At 42.4% G+C, this 17,917-nt stretch overlaps 1 protein-coding gene and 1 long non-coding RNA gene across 3 annotated transcripts in view; both read left to right on the top strand.

Annotated features, from left to right (window-relative positions):
* The window catches only part of FAF1 (Fas associated factor 1), a 238,966-nt gene that overhangs the window by 205,398 nt on the left and 15,651 nt on the right, over positions 1-17,917 (top strand). The gene's annotated exons all lie outside the window — the stretch shown is intronic.
* On the top strand, positions 959-12,063 carry LOC123023324. Its single transcript, XR_006414701.1, has 2 exons — positions 959-2,572; positions 4,289-12,063. It is a non-coding gene; the product is annotated as an uncharacterized LOC123023324 (long non-coding RNA).

The following is a 17,917-nucleotide window of genomic DNA, read 5'->3' as shown; positions in this document are numbered from 1 at the left end:
TTGACAACCAAAAATCTGCCAAAAAAGTTGTGTAATTCGAAGACTTCTGACTTTGCAGTAAGGTAGAGAAGAGTGAATAGATATGAGAGTAGTATAGGGGCATCTTGCTCTATTGGGCTGGATGAGAGCCAATAAACTGAAGCTCAATCCAGACAAGACGGAGGTCCTGTTGGTTGGCGGATCGGGCTTCGGAGAGGGTGGATTTGACCTGGTCCTGAATGGGGTTGCACTCCCTCTTAGGGACAAGGTCCGCAGCTTAGGAGTGCTCCTCGACCCGGAGCTTTCATTGGAAGCTCAGGTGACAGCGGTGGCGAGGAGCGCTTTCCTTCAGCTTTGGCTGATTAATCAGCTGTGCCCCTACCTGGAGTACGACTGCCTGGCGACGGTGACACACGCGCTGGTGACTTCCCGCCTTGACTTCTGTAACACGCTTCACGTGGGGCTTCCCTTGAAGACGGTCCGGATACTTCAGTTGGTTCAAAATAGAGCTGCCAGGTTGCTGACGGGGACGGGGCGTTATGTTCACATGACTCCAGTCCTCCGTCAGCTTCACTGGCTTCCCATTGAAGTCCGGGCCCAATTCAAGATGTTGGTTATGACCTATAAAGCCCTGAACGGCTTGGGTCCTGGTTACCTGAAGGAGCACTTACATCCATATATGCCCGGCCGCCCCTTGAGATCTGCGGGAGAGGCCCTTCTCCAGGAACCCTCCGTGAAAGAAATTAGGAGGGTAGGTACTCGGAGGAGGGCTTTCTCTGCGGTGGCACCCAATCTATGGAATGTGCTCCCTAGAGAGGGCCGCCTGGCACCATCGTTATTTGTTTTTCGGCGCCAGGTGAAGACCTTTTTATTTAAACGTCATTTTAATTGTTAACAATATTTGCTTATTTATCTGGCCAGGGCAACTTCTTTTATATTTTATATTTATTTTATATTGTTAATTTTAGTTTTATATTGTTATTTTTGTATTTTATTGTGTTGTAAGCCGCCCCGAGGCTTCGGCAAGGGGCGGCATAGAAATGTTCTAATAAATAAAATAAATAAATATTGTGTTCAAGAGTCACAATGCCTTGTGGCTCCTTAAAACTCATAAATGTACTGTGGCACAATAAGCTTTCATAGACTACTGTACAGAAAGTTATTTTGAAAGATGTTTTTCATGAAATTGGAGAAAAAGGCACTTGCTTAAATACAAATGTAAGAACACCCTCTTGGACTAGCTGGCTTTTTGCTCATATGTGCTTCCCTGCTGCTGCCTCTTTTGAATCTTTCTACCTGATGCCCCCCACCCCGAATGGGGCCTCCTCTTCTCTGCATCCATTTTCTTTTTTTACAAAAAGTAGTGTCCATATTCTACACACACACTTACTTTAGACCCTGAGGCATCTGCTGCAGATAGGTAATTCAGGATTTCATGAAAAAGGAAATTATTCATTATTTAATTTATTAATTGATTTTATATTTCCATTGCTGGAGAAGAGGAGAGGTATTTCTAAGATTTATTGCCTCAGGGAACAAAACAACTTGATTGACTTTGAGTACTACTGTGCACCAGGATGGGTCCTGTGGATGGAAGCACTATCTGTTCCTCTGTCTCAGGTAGAAAACTGTATTTGAACCAACCCTCAGGCATCAGTGTAGAGACTTGTACAACTGGGCATTCAAGGAGATCTGTGGATGGCAAAACATGTTCAGAATTGCATCAAATTCACTAAACATGTTTGCTTAGAAGTAAATTCAGTGAAATCTGTTCCTGAATGATGAATGTGTATGTAGGATAGGAGTTCTTATAAATGTTCTCAGAACTGCAGAGTGCCTTATCCACCCTGAATATTGTTCCAATATCTGACTTTAGATATAAATCTGAGGACTGATAACTTTGATAATTTAAAAAACAAGAAATCAGACATTAAATCAAGCATGCTGGTTTATGAGTTATAACACTCCAACGTCTACAACTGGGCAATACTTTTATTGGGAATTGTTGCTGGTTCTAAGAAAGACATCCAATTATGCATTTGGGTACTTGAAGTGGTATATGATTCTAGCAGTTGCGAGAACTTAATATTGAAATATCTGATGTAGAGTTTAGGATTTCAAGAAATTAGAGCTCAGGAAAAGTAAAAAATGAGTTCTGGAATCAAAGGCTCTATAAAAATAAGGTATTTAAAATAAAATGAGTAGTCCCCTTTGGCAGCTATTGTCTCTGCTTCCTCACCTGGTCTGGACACCAAGAGCAACCAAAAACAAAAAATCCCTCTAGCGTTGAGGTTTTTGTTCAGTGCTTGATAGTGAAGTGGAGTGGATAGAAGACTGAATAATGATTTACTCAGAAGTAATGTCCACTAAATTTAATGGGGGTTACTCCCTAGTAATTATGTTAAATTTGAAAACTTAGAGCCATAGTTTATTATTCTCTGCAGTATATTCTCACATGCTCCAGTGTGTCATGTTCAGTTTGCAATCAGTAAATGTTTAAGAAGCCCTGAAGCTCTTGTCTGGTCCCAGGCACTCCATCCTTTCTATCTGAATTTGAGCCTGAAAGATCAAGGAAATGTGTGGGTATGTGAAGGTAAGTTTTAAACAAACCCTAATTGGGATGTTGCACAGTTCCATACTGAAAGCAAGCAAAAGGTTAAGTAGCTTACATTCTATAAAATTTAAATTATATTAATTATTTATAATTATGCATATAGCATATGCAAAATTGTACATTTTTTCTTTTCTAGACCTTAGCCTTATCTTTTAGGTACCTAGCACCACCCCTAGTACTATAATTGTGAGCATCCCAGTATACATTTCTTAGAAACATAAGGTTACATTTATCTACAAATTACTTCCATGTTATATGTCCTGCAGTAATTCTCTCCAGCCTGCAATCGAAACAAATGAAAGAAGATATAGCCCCATACTTTTCCTTCTGGGTTCCCTATCATTTCACTCTGATCTTAGTCAAAAGCTGAAAGTGTAATGCTACTTTCCTCCAGCAAGATATATAGATCATTTTCCCTTCAAATTTCTTCTGTAGTACTCAGAATATTTCTCAGAGAAGAATACTCTCCTATTACTGAATAAATAAGATTTCTTAAGATGCTGGTGTGCTCTTTAAAAAAATGGATCTGTAATCCTACGGAACAGCTGTGTAATTAAGTATGGAATACCCTTTTCCCAGTCTGGATGATGGTGATCAGCCACTGCAGTGCAGCATCAGGTAGATGATTTTAATTACAAAGTTAAGGGCTTCATCCTGCAACACTTTGAGCAGTTTCTGCAAGATAATGGAGCTTTTGACTTCAAAAGGCTTTCATGGGGAGCTGAGGATACTCCAGGTCTAATTGCATAAGATGCTATGTGATTAAGAAATTGTAAATGTTAACCATTTCTTAAATAGGATGAAACACCTGGCTGCTGTAGAACAGCTTTAAGCAACTAATTCACAATCAATCTTGTAGCATTACTGTATATTTATTTGTATAGATCAGTTAATCATTCACTTAATCTTGAAAGCTTAGGGCAGGCAGTAGTATTTATTTATTTAAAACATTGTGATGCCACTACTCAATATGACATTTCAGTGCAGTATAAATCATAAAACAAATACAAATAAATAGATTAACAAGAAATCCTGCAGCTAGTTTTTTATGTTCTCTACCTCCACCCCCACTTAGATTCACTTATTGGGCTTCCTTTGTTCCCAATTAACAGTGCCAGCTCCAAGGCTGATCTAGTTTTGCTGTAGATACAGTGTGTGTCCTGCTAATGAAAGCTGATTTTGCCATTTCCCCTACAGTCCTGTACAACACCTAAAAACTGTTCCTCAGAAATGGGAGAGCCTTTTCTGAGGAAGAGTGTGGGTATAAATGTACAGGTTGCAGGAAGCAGCAAAAATAATCTCTCCTTTCTGTTGGCTCAGAGACCTGATGTGAAATCCACACCAAACCCATATATTTTTATTCCTCCTTTTAGGTAGCTCACAATTGATAAAGCAACTGTATAATAATATTATAAGTTTCTAAACAAACAGTTCTGTGTATGTTTAGGTAGAATTAAAGGCCTGCCATTCCCAATGCTCTAGCTTGCATGAGATTGTAGGCCTTTTCCTTTCTCTAAATAGGCATAGGATGCACCCTAAAACAATTAAAAAAACACACAACATCATTACGTAAAATTAAATAAACAGAAAGTCATAAAACCAATATTAAAACACAATGCAATAAAATAACAGAAAAGCAGACCAGGATGTAAAAGTGTTGATGACTTTTCCAAAATTCATGTGTATCTTTCCCAGAAGGGTGAATGGCCAACACGAAGAAAGCCATGTTTTGATATCACAAGCAAACATTCAACTGTATTAGGTCTGAAGTTCTGAACTTTAGCTTAATGTCTATGGAAGTGTTTTGGACTGGGAGTCATGGCTAGCAATTCTCCAAGAGACATCTTAATGTATATTATTCACTCCAGATCCAAACTTTTTGTTAAGTTTGCATTTCACCTAGATTCATTGTATGTTCATTGAAAAGTGTTTTTCATAATATACCAAAACAATTATGTCAATCTTTGTTTTTTTCATCAATTCCTGTTTTCTGTAACTGGAGAATTTCTAGACTAACATGAGAAAGAAGTCTTACAAAAAGAAGCATGTTTGTTTTTTGTATTTAATTTACATTCCCCTTTCAAAACAACAAAGAAAAATGTGTGATACAGATGAATCGACTCTTGTAGACAGTATAAAATGTCCATGAGAGAATCACATTATCCGCTAATTAGGTTTATCCCATACAAGCATGTAATCTCATTTTTAGTGGAACTAAAGGGAAAATAGTCATGTAGAAATGGTTGCCATATTATAGTTATTCTAACTTTCTTGAAACAAGCTGAAATAAATACTTTGCATTTCATATGATGTTCTTAATTTTAAATTGTGCAGCTGAACAACCATCTGAGGGGGTGGTTTAATTTGGAGTCCTGCATTGAGCAGGGATGGACCCAATACCTTCTTGGCCCCTACTGTTCTATGGCTCTATGAAATATTTTAAAATTCTTTTCTGATATTTTATGTGTGTTTTGAATAATGTTATAAGTTCTTAGTACATTAAAAAAAGTCATTTATATAGTAAAATGCCTCTAGAATCTTTCAATTGCTTTATTTTTAAGAAACAATATTCTATTGTAAGATAAAGAGTCTTCAATCTTTTTGGAATGTTATGAGAGTGTTGTGGACACTCTCACAAAATGGCTGCTGTGGGAGTTTTCCTAGTCATAAAATGACTGCCATGGTGGACATAGCACAAAATACTCGTTTCCAAGAATACAAACTGATAACTTACCCACGAACCAAAGTGCAAGGGAAAAAATGAGGGTGAGCTCCAGAATACAAAAACAGTCTCTTCACAGAAGACAATCTAATGGTGTACAGAAACAGGTAAACAAGACCAAATGCTAAATCACATATTTTCCCCAAAGTACTCATTTCACAGAACAGAAACTAGTGATACTCGGGGAACTAGATGCACCACAGAGCCATGTGCACAACCCAGACAAAACAAACCCACAGAAGAAAACATACTGTGCCAAAACAAACCAAGTCACACACACGGGGCAAAACCCCCACACACAGCACAAGCAAAATACCCCCATGCTTTCCACAATGCTGTCTAGATGCCCAGGACATGGCTTACCTCTTCCAGTCTGCCTTTTTGTTCTTTCTGGGAGGCTGAGCACATTCCAGGATGAACTAGTGAGCTGCGGGCACCTACCACTTTTGTCTTGGAAGAATGCCTTTGCAAACTGAGTTGCACACAGAAATAAATACGGTAATGAAGAGCAGTTCATCACCTTGGTGTATGACTGCCTTTAAATGGGGAAAAACATTGAAAAACTTTAGGATGTGCAGTTCTTCTTTTTGTTCCTAAACTTGCTGCTAATCAGAGGATAAGGGAAAGCAAGGCAGAGAGGAGGATGGAAGAGGAAATGGTGAGGCTAGAGGCTAGGAGAGAGAGAAATAGAAGGTAAAGAGGTAGGTGGGAAAGAAGGAATGAGACTAGGGGCTAAGAAGGGAAAAAAGAAAAAAGCTATGGACATGGGGGATAAATAGTGAGAAAGAAATAGGGAAAGACTGGGGGAAAGAAATAGGCAGAGACTAGGAATGAAAAGGAAAATGAAAAAGGGGAAATGGTCTGTGCGGATGAATGTAGGTTGGGTGGAACCGTATGCAACTCCTTTCATTTCCCTCTCCTAGCTTCTAGCCTCGATATTTCTCTTCCCCCAACTCTTGACTAGCTAGGCCTCTATGGAAGCTACAAAGTAATAAGGCATATCCTCCATGGGGCTCACAGCAATTTCTCAAAATGGCACGTGTCCAGAAAAGTTGGAAGGCCTTGTCCTACAGGAACAATTTTAGTATCATTGAAATGAAAATGCTGCCACAATGTCATAAAGCTATATGGCTTTTTCTTCAGAACCACACCAAGGCTTTGTTGCTCTCCTATTTTTATACTGGTTCTCTAATGTCTTGATAGACTATAAACTCATTCTGAAGGTCAAATGGAGCTTACCACAAGTATGTTATGATCAAATGCCATCCTGACTATAAAGAAGATAATCTGCCTAGGTTACCTCTCTTAATTTTGTCACATAGTATGTCAGTGGCTTTAGCTTACATGATAAAAGTGTGATATGCTGGTCTACCTGCAGCTGCAGGAACAACTAGCAGAGTGCTGTTGGAAGGAAGAAAGCTGTGTTTAATGATCTTTTGTGTAGAAAAAAAGAGTTTCTGGAATGGGGGAACTCTGCACAGAGTGTACCTTCTCCACCTGGGCAACCCTGTTCACTGTCCCTCCTGGCAACATTTTCAGCATAATAATATATATTTTTAAGTATTTACCTGGTGAATGTGTAACTCAGTCCTTCAGGGACAATGTACCCAGCATGATGGCATCACTGTGTCACATGGCCAGTCATATGTAGCACCGTAGCAGCATCTCTGAAAGCAATCAAATCCTTTACAGGGCCTCACATCACTCTCTTTTCCAAGTATCCGGTGGCATATGATGGGGCTTTTCCATATTAATTTTTATTGGGCTCTGGTAGTATTAGCACTGATTTTTTATATTAACATGTTTTATTATACATTATTACATTGTGAACTGCCAGGAACATTTTAGCTGTTGGATGGTCTGTAACTATAATTGTGTGTGTGTTTGTGTAATCAAGTAGAAAGACTTCACATCTGAGTTTAGCCAGCTCACACTTGCAGATCTCCTTAGCTCGATCAGGTCACCTGAATGACCATGCTATGCTGGTGGTCACACTGCTTGCTGTAATTGAAAAAGCCTCCTTCTTGCTTCTGCCCACATATCACTGAAAAAGGAAGGCTCTTTTCCAAGTTCATGATCCACTCCAGCCAGAAAGGGAAAGATCTACCACTGTCAATTTTGTTCTTCATTCTCCATCATGGTTTGAAGCGAGCTATGTTGTACTTGTTAAATGTTGTCTGTTCTGTTGAACTTTTGACCTTGGAGTATGGGTACCAAGGAACCCACAAATCCCAATGAAGTCTCTTAAATATTCAGCAAATCAGAAATGTGATACAACATTGATCCCTTGTTATAGAAATCCTATCTCAAGTTATTGAAATTTCTAAGGTTGTTTGGAGTACAATGTACTACTTTGCTGAAATGGTTGTCTGTAGCAGAATATAAGAGTAAAGATACCAGGCCAGGTATCCCAATAAAATATTGAAATATGTTCACTTCTCCAGTAAATATGAATTCATTAATTTCTCTTTGTACATTCCAATCACTTTCACAGACATCCTTGGCTGACAAAGTCAGTATCATAACCCTATTGTAAATACAAACTTCTGCAGTAGAGTAAATAGTAAGATTAACCTTTCCTAGAGATAACTTGTAGTTCTCAAAACAGCAGTGACATTCCAGGGCACTTAAAAACATGCAATGACTAGCTATTAAGGCTATGCTATTCACTGTGCTGTCCTTCCAGTGAAATTGCAAGGGGAAACTGGTGGTTTCCTAGTTTTACTAAAATATGAAAATAAATAAAAACATGTTTGCCAATTTTCATATAGCAAAAGGTAGAGGCCTACATGGTATTAACATTAATTTTGATAATATTGAATATATGTAATTTTATATATTTATATGCTTAATTCATTTCTTTATCATTCAGTACTGATATAGAAATTCACAACAAATAATGAAATACAAAAGATAAATTAAAAATACAAATGCAATTAAGTACAGTATAAAATTCTAGTACATAAATTAAAACAGCTAAAAATCTGTAACAGTAAAGTACAGTTTAACATTTAAAACATTTTCATTAAAACCTAGACCAAATTTAAAATACCAGACAGAACCTATCATATGCCAATTAAATACCATTAAATTCCTGGAAATAGAGGGTAGTTTTAACCTGGTGCCAGGTGGACCTCAGTAGGGAAATCCATAATTGGGGGCCCATGACTGAAAAGGCCCTTCTCATTGCCTCTTCCTGGGTCTCCCTTGAAGGTGGTAATTGGAGAAGATGTTGATAATAGGGTCCAGGTATATAGAGGTTGGGAGAGGTATTCCATCAGTTATTGAGGTCCCAAGCTGTATAGGGCTTTATAAATTAAAACCACCTTGAATTAAGTGGCCAATGCAAGCAGGCCTGAGTTGGTGTTATTAGACTTTTTGCACAAGCTGCAGCTTCCAGTCTTCAAGGGCAGTTCCACACAGTGTGTATCAGTATTCTCACTTGGAATTCACCAAATCATAGATTAATGAAATTATATTATCCTTGTCCAGATAATCTATGTCTTGGTGGCATAGCTAGGTCACCAGCTGAATGCGGTAGAAGCCACTCTGTGCCACTGAGGACAGCTGAGCCCCAGGTAGATCACAAGCTGGATCCAGGACCACCTCTGGACTACAAATCTGCTCCTTTAAGGGGATTGCAATCCCATCCAGAACAGATTGAGCACCCACCCTGACTATATACAGATTGCAGAAGTATCCACCCTCTTCTGACTTTTCCACATTTGCAAAATGTGGTATGTTTGTTGTGCTACTGCCTCAAACTGAAATGGATTTAATTGACTTTGTTACTGCTTGATATTCAACAGTGTGAAGGTTCAAAATATTTGTATTGTGGCATGAAACTACAGTCAACAAAACCAAACTGTCACTTCTGGTTGCCTAAGTATTTACCCACCCCCCACCAGGTTAATACTTGATAGAAGTACATTGGACGGCAGTTATAGCTATGAGGCTTCTTGGGGGGGGGGGGGTTAGCTTTGCACATCTGGATACTGCAGTGTTTGACATTCTTCATGGAAAAAATGGTTCCAGTACTGTCATTTGGATTGGGACTGTTGCTGAACAACAACATTCAACATGGATAGAGGTCTAGGTTTTGACTGGACCAATCTGAGGCATTCAGGATCCTGTTTTTAGACTGCTAAAGTGTCTGTGTGTTCAGGATCATTGTCCTGCTGGAAGGTGAACCTCCACACTGGTTCCAGATCCCTTGCAGACTAGATCAGGTTTTCCTCTACTGTGTTTCCTATAATTGGCTTCATCTCTCTTGTCCTTAATCCCGACTAGTTCCCACCTCTTGCCAAGGAGAATCTCCCACCACATGATGCTGCCACTGCCATTCTTCACCATAGACATTAATCACTACTGACTTTCCATCACAAATAGCATTTTCCATCAAGGCAAAAAAGTTCAATTTTGGCCTATCAGACCAGAGAACCAATTTCCAGATGTACTGTGTCTCTCATACTCCATTTAGCAAATTCCAATAGTACTGTGATATTGGGTTTGTTTAGCAATGGCTTTCTTCACATGTCACAGCAAATTAAGGGTGTGTGAATGCTTATGCAACCAACAAATGCCAGATTGTTTTTGCTTATTTAACTGTTATACCACAATAAAAAATATTTTGCACCTTTACAATGTCGTGTATCAATGCACATTAATGTATAACAACGCCAATTAAATCTATTTCAATTGAAGGTATGAACACCATAAAATATGGAAAAGTCAAAGGGAGTTAATACTTTTGCAAGGTACTATAAGTACCTGAACTACAAGAAATAAAGTAAAAGGTCAAGTGAATATTGCTATATCCAATTGAATCTGAAAGAGGAATAGATGAAATTAAAAAAATGTAATTGAACTTACACACTGAAAGAAGTCTCAACAGCAGACCAGAGTTTGGACCCAAAATTACACTGGATCAATTGCATGGGTGGGACTTCCGTCACCCGTCCAGTTCTATGAAAATGCAGCAGAGTTCAAGGATGGGTGAACTATGGTGTATGCAGGAAATGGAATACCCCAAAATTGTGTAAAAAGACCCTCTGTGAACACAGCCCTTCTTTATATGGAAAGCCTATCCTGTATCCATCCTGTGTCAATCCATTATGGGAAAAATCCAAAGAAAAAGTAAGGTAATTATTATGACCTACTGGAATATCTGAGGTCACTTATAGGAGTATTGCCTGTTTATTTTGGATTTTTTCTAGTGATACCCTTTATTGCCAAGATCACATGGCCAAAGAAGACAATTCTGATGATCACTCAGAATTTCTATGGCACTGTATTTTGTATAGTATTTGAAACACAGGGTGAAGCCCCTTAATATCTCCCAAGAACACTGAAAAGTCTTAACTGTCTGCACCTGCAAGGATCTTTTGAAATCAAATTTAAACCTTATATTTTCTTTCCCGTTCTGCATTTCCTCTTTAAATGTGCACTGGTGAAATCCATTTATCACAAAGTATGTCTTTTATAGACTTTGTACTAGAGACTTAAGCTCTTTATTTACTGTATCTGGAGGCCTCAGTAAGCTAAGAATTCTACAGTATTTTACATTTATTTGTTGAAGCTGTAGCTTAGGATCAGGTAGCAGCTGAGTCACATAAGGTTATTCAAATGCATCTAAAATGTTGCTTAATAATTCAGAACCAGTTTGCTCTGTTTAGAGTATTATGGATTTTAAAATCCCTTTAATTAGTCAATTCCAACAGCAGTTTAAATAAACAAAGAGAGAGGAAATCTATTTCTCTATCTTCAACTTCAAAACTGTAGTTAAAATAAATTTTATCTTACTGAAAGAGTACAGTTCGTTCAGCCAAGAAAAGGATTTCATTTGATTTAGGACCAGATTGTGTCTGGTGACCTCATGATAGATGATGGCTTAAGAACCCTTCTGGCCTCATCCTTCTTCCCTTTTTTTGGCTTTAATTTTAACCAAAAATTTAATCAAAGTGGCAGATGTCGATATTGTGGGTATATGTCTGGTACTAGAGACAGGAGCTTGAGGTGGAAAGGAACAAAACACTATGTTGCAACGTTTTATTACCTTATTATGTATAAGAATGGTGAGTTGTTGGTTTAGCACATGGTTCCTGTAGACCATAATTCCACAGCAGTAATCCAGATGCCAGTGGAAGCTCACAGGTAGGATATGATGATAAGAGCTGTCTCCTGTGGTTTGTTCTCCACCTTCTGATTCTTTGATTATGTATGTTGTTTTGCAGTAGGAAGATTCAATTTTGCCTTTGCAGTTGATCAAGCTAAGTTTATTATTTATTTATTTATTTATTTATTTATTAAAACATTTTTATGCCGCCCCATTCGCCGAAGCCTTGGGGCGGCTTACAAGTTGTGGCTGATAGATATAATTACTTTGACTGATTCTTTTAAAGAAATCCATCTGTGATAATAATCAAAATAACTTTCGTGCTTCTAAGTGCCATACATTTATGAAGATTGCAAGCTAATGGTTTTTGGCGGGAAAAAGCTCTGCTCCCCCTTCCCCATAGTCTATAAAAAGTGGAGCGTCCGCCATTTTGTTCAGCCTTTGCGACCGCTGTTTGTTGTGCCTCGTGCTGCTTTCACTCTCGCTCTGACCGTTGCTCGTCTAGCCTGTTCTTCTTCTCGATTGTTCTCCCAGTTGTTATAGCCCCAGTATTTCTTCTAGTTCTTGTTAGTTCCTCTACTTTGTATAGTTCTTGTAGTTTTTCTCTATCATTCTACCTTTCTTTCGATCTTCTATCTAAAAAAAAAAAACCAAAAATATATACTTACCCTCTGCTCTATCTCCCTTTTTTCTCTTTCTTGCGATGGCGCAGCGAGCGGCTTTCCGCAAATGCACGGAGTGCAGATCAAAAATGTCTCCAACCAACCCGCATGACCTATGCCTCCTCTGCTTGGGGGAGGGGCATAGGACCGATAAATGCTCTCACTGCCTGGCCTTCTCTAAGCAGGCCAGGAAGAATCGTGAGAATCGCCTCCGGAGGCTCCTATGGGATCGGGCTCTCATGTAGTCCGACCCGCTTGTTGCTGTTCCGAAGCCTGGCTCCGCTTCAGTGGCCCCACCCTCACGCCCTTCGGACGAACGCACGTCTGCTATGGTGGTTCCGCCTGCTGCTCCCAGGAAGAAGTATGAAAAGTGCAAGCATGCCGAACCTGACAAATCAGCAGGCCATAAGAAGGCCAGGAAGGAGAAGTCTCCTCAACCTTCCAAGAAACCGAAGGATCCGGAGCGTCCTCGACACTGGGACTCGGATTCGACGGCCCCCTCAGTACCGGCGGCACTTACTGTACCGACTCCACCCGACCCAGTGCTTCAGGAGACTATGAGGGTTACCCCTCAAGGGTCCCCTCACCGTGTGGCTGACCTTCCTGCTGGGCCTCTTCCAACTCTGCAAAGAGGCTCAATTTCTGATGGGGAAATTCAGGACTCCACCCCTAGGGCTAAGTCGCAGGTGTGGGCTAGGTCACCCACACCTGTGCCCACAGCCACAATGGAGACAGATGTGGAGATGTCCCTGCCTAGGAGCTGGAGGAGTCACTCCATGGAGCAGCGCTCGGAGGGATGGCGTCATCCATACTATCACGCCTGGGGCGATCCGCTCTCCATTGGGTACTATCCCGCTCCTAGAGGTCGGTCTTCACCACCGTCCCGTGACCGACCACAGTCTTCGTACCCAAGGTGTGCATCCCCGATACCTCCTCGGGATGGAAGTAGCCGCTCCTTCTCCTCATCGGCTCCCCCGTATTACGGTGCTGACTCCGACGATTCGGAGGTCGATTCAACCTCCCCTGACGTCACTGTGACCTCCCAGGGCCCTGTGTCATCAGATGAATGGCATGTCTCCTTCGCAGAGCTGATGTCCTGGCTTGTCCAGTCCCTCGACATCGATGCCGTCCAGCGTCTGGGACCGACTATGGACAAGTTTTATGAACAGTCCACATCGGTCATCCTGCCACTGATCACCACCTTACGGCAAGCGATGACGCAGCCCTGGGACTTGCCCTCTCACCCTCGACCCACGTCTCGGACGTACGAATCCATGTACCGGGTTCGGGAGGAGAATATCCCCTTCCTCCTCCGCCACCCCAAGCCGAACTCGGTCGTGGTGGAGTCCTCCCAGGGCAGAGAGGCGAGAGGACACACTGCACCAAGGGATAAGGAGGGCCGAAAGATCGACTTCCTGGCCAGGCGAGTCTACCCTGCCTCAGGCCTGGAGCTGCGAATTTCAAATTACGAGGCGATGTTGGCAAGGTATCAATACTTTATAATGCAACGCCTCCACAACGTCGCCTTGACCCTCCCAGACCACCAGGGTGACCTGGCCAAGGTCCTCATCAAGGAGGTGATGCTGGTTGCTGTCCAGCAGTTGTCCACAGCCAGGCACCATGCGGACACGGACTCGAGGGCCTTGGTCGGTGCCGTTTCACTCCAGAGACACGCCTGGCTAAGAAATTGTAACTTCCTGGAGGAGACTAAACGTCGGATAGAGGAAATGCCCTTCGACGGGTCCGGGCTTTCCACTCACGCACCAACCACAAGTTGAAGAAGCTACGTGAATCCCGCATGACGGCACGCAAGATAAAGATACAGACCCAGACCAGGCGTAAGTGGTCATGGACTCGTCCATCTTATAGGCAGTCCTGCCAGCCTAGACAGCAGCACCAGCACCGACAGCAGCAGCAACAGCAGTGCCGCCGTCCACAGCCTCAGCAACGCTATCTGCAGTGCCACCACCATTTCGATGACAGGAGACAGTGTTGACAGGACTGGCGAACCTTTCCTCTGCTCCTTTCCATACCCACCCCCCTCTCATCTGGGGATCGGCTGTGAAGCTGACTCCCCATTTGGGAGTCCATTACATCTGATCGGTGGGTACTGTCCATCATTCAGCACGGCTATCGGATAGAATTCGACATCGTTCCTCCTTCGAGTCCGATCCAGTTTACATCATGCTCGCCAGTACTACTTGATGAAATACAACAACTTCTTCATAAAGGAGTGATTCGTCAAGTAACCCCACCTGACAGACTCCACGGATTCTATTCCACATATTTTACGATCCCGAAGCGGGATGGTGGTCTATGTCCGATTTTGGACTTACGTAATCTGAATCGATTTATCATGACGAAAAAGTTTTGAATGACCACCCTTCAAAATATTTTGCCACTGCTAAGGAAAGAGGATTGGTTCACCTCATTGGACTTGAAGGACGCCTATTTCCACATTTCAATCCACCCGAGTTATAGGCGTTTCCTTCGTTTTGCTGTTGTACCCCATTTCTATGAATTTACAGTTTTACCTTCTGGACTGGCCACTGCTCCGAGAGTGTCCACCAAATGTATGGACCCTGTCTGTGCCTTCCTATGCCTCCAAGGCATACAAATTTATCCGTATCTTGATGATTGGCTGCTAGTGTCCCAATCCAGGGAGGGACTCCTCGCATCCATTCGTACAACCTGTGCCTTGTTGGATGATCTGGGCCTACACATTAATACCGAGAAATCTCTTCTTCCGACACAGACGCTTACCTTCATTGGAGCCCGCCTAGATTCGACATTGGAGAAAGCCTTCCTTCCTTGGGACAGACAACAGATTCTTGCTCGCCACATCCATCGAATGCAACGAGACGGGACGGTCCCGGCAAAGTCCATCCAGAGGATCCTGGGGCATATGGCTTCTTCGGTTGCTGTGGTGCCAGACGCCAGACTTCAACTTCGTCCATTACAACTCCTCTTCAACAAGATGTTCTACCCACAGAGAGACTCACCGTCGAAATTGATTCGAATCCCATCCTCGGTGCTCCATTCTCTGCTCTGGTGGTCGGTACCAGCTAATCTGCCTGTTGGGGTTCCCTTCAGGCCGCAATGTCCTTCGATAACCCTCGGTACCAATGCATCTCTTCTGGGATGGGGAGCGATATGCTCCGGTCTATACACCCAAGGCACGTGGAATCGTCGAGAATCCACGAATCATATCAACTTCCTGGAGCTGCTGGCAGTATTCAAGGCCCTATGCTCTTTCGAGGACATTCTCCAACATCGGGTTGTTCAGATAACTTTGGACAACATAGCCACCGTCTTCTATCTGAACGAACAAGGGGGAACAAAGTCACCAACTTTGGCCAGACTTTCGATGAAAATTTGGGACTGGTGCATTCTGAGGGACATTACTCTGATGGCAGTCCATCTGGCTGGTACAGACAATGTGCAAGCAGACCTCCTCAGCAGACCTCTCACGAATGGGAGTTAGATCCTCAGACACACGACCGTCTCTTTCATCACTGGGGGTTCCCCGACGTGGACTTATTCGCCACCCAACAGAACAAGGTGTGCGATGCTTACTGTTTGAGAGCAGGAATCGGGGACAGATCCTTAGGGGATGCTTTCATGATCCCCTGGAACAACCTGATCTTTTACGCCTTCCCTCCAATCCCTCTTATGATGAGAGTCATAGTGAAGATAGTATACGATCGAGCCTCGGGGATACTAATTGCCCCTTGGTGGCCACGCCAAGCTTGGTTTGCGACACTGCTCGACATCTCTCGCAGGGAATACCTCCATCTACCACTGCTTCCGTACCTCATAACCCAACAGGGCGATACGCTTCGCCACCCAGATTTACTGTCATTGAACTTAACAGCGTGGCGAATCTGATAGCTATCATTGCGCCACCAGTATTGACGACAACTTCAAGTGAATCAAATCCTGCTGTCGAATCCAGTCAGTTCGGCATTTCCTCTTCATTTCTTCCTTCTGTACCATCGGATTCAAGGATTGACCCGTCGAATCTGACAGCCTTTCATCCTGATATCCAACACATCCTTGATTCTGCTCTGAAGCCGTCCACACAGAAGTCCTACACAACTAAATGGAGACAGTTTTCTAACTTTGCCAAGTCTCGTTCGTTCCCTCCATTTACATCATCGATACATCAAATCCTTCAGTTCCTATTAGAACTGCACCATTCCGGATTAAAACCATCTTCAATTAAAGTGTATACTTCAGCAATAGCCTACCATCATGGCTTAGTTGACGGATCACCCATCTTCTCTCAATCTACTGTTAAGAGGTTTCTTAAGGGACTTCATAATCTTATCCATCAGTCAGACCAGTAATGCCTACCTGGAGTCTCTCTGTTGTTCTGCAAGTGCTTACGAGAGCTCCTTTCGAACCATTGGCAACAGTCGATTTGCATCTGGTTTCATGGAAGACAGCGTTTCTTGTTGCGGTCACATCAGCCTGAAGGGCCAGTGAGCTCTGCGCTCTCCGCATCGACCCTCCTTACCTGAATTTTCACAGAGAAAAGGTCGTTTTGCACCTCGACCCATCTTTTCTTCCTAAGGTGGCTACACCTTTTCATATGGGACAGGATATTATCTTACCTGCCTTTTTTCCGTCACCGTCGACTCCGTTAGAAAGATCCTTGCACTCACTTGACGTTTGGCGCTGCTTAGCCTTTGACAGATCGAGGACTGAATCTATTTGACGTTCAAATAGACTATTCATTTAATATTCCACCAGAGATCAAGGTGATCCAGTCACTCCACAGAAACTTTCCAAGTGGATAGTCCATACTATAACCTTATCCTATCAACTGGCTAAGATTGATTTACCTACAGCCCCTCGAAGCCATTCGACTAGGGCTGTTGCAGCCTCATCCGCCTTTGCATCGGGGGTCCCGATTGAGATGTATGCCGAGCTGCTACTTGGGCAAACCCTTGCACTTTCGCCAGACATTATCGTCTAAATGTTCGGGCTTGGCAGGATTGCTCCTTTGGCAGAGCCGTTCTTTCATCTATTCTTCATTGAGGACACCTCCCCTCCTCCTTTTATGGTAAGCTTCTTAATCTACCCATATGTGTGATGCACAGAGGCCACGATGAAGAAAAGCAGGTTGCTTATCTGTAACTGATGTTCTTCAAGTGGCCATTTGTGCAGTCACACAACCTACCCGCCGGCCCCACTCAGTGTCGGTGAGTGGACATATCGTCGGTACTGAAAGTTTCCCCTTTTTTTCATGGTACTGATCTTTTTTCCTATCTCATACTTGCAAATTTTTCCACATGGGGGCGTACGTTCGGTCGTCAAAGACTGAACAAAATGGCGGACACTCCGCTCTTTTTAGGCTATGGGAGGGGGGAGCGGAGTTTTTTCTGCCAAAAACCATTAGCTTGCAATCTTACGGCCAAAGGCACTGTGCAGGCACAGCACCCATATGTGTGACTGCACAGATGGCCACTCGAAGAACATCAGTTACAGGTAAGCAACCTGCTTTTTTTGCCCTTCCTGAATTTGGTGCCATTCAATTTTCTTGTGCCATCCAAGACCTATTTGTGATAAAGTGAGAGAGTGAATAATTATCTATGTCTATCCTATTTAGACATTCAACATCACAATAGTCCAAGTCTATGCCCCAACCACTGGTGCTGAAGAGGCTGAAGTTGACCAGTTCTATGAAGGCCTACAACACCTTCTAGAATTAACTCCAAAAAATGATGTCCTTATCATCATGGGGGATTGGAATGCTAAAGTAGGAAGCCAAAAGCTAACCGGAATAACAGGCAAGTTTGGCCTTGGAGTACAAAATGAAG

Source organism: Varanus komodoensis, unplaced genomic scaffold (genome assembly GCF_004798865.1).
Source record: "Varanus komodoensis strain SLA01 unplaced genomic scaffold, ASM479886v1 scaffold20_1, whole genome shotgun sequence".
NCBI classification, from domain to species: Eukaryota; Metazoa; Chordata; class Lepidosauria; order Squamata; family Varanidae; genus Varanus; species Varanus komodoensis.
Note: the sequence above shows the minus strand (reverse complement) of the source record. Positions and strands in the feature narration are given on the sequence as shown.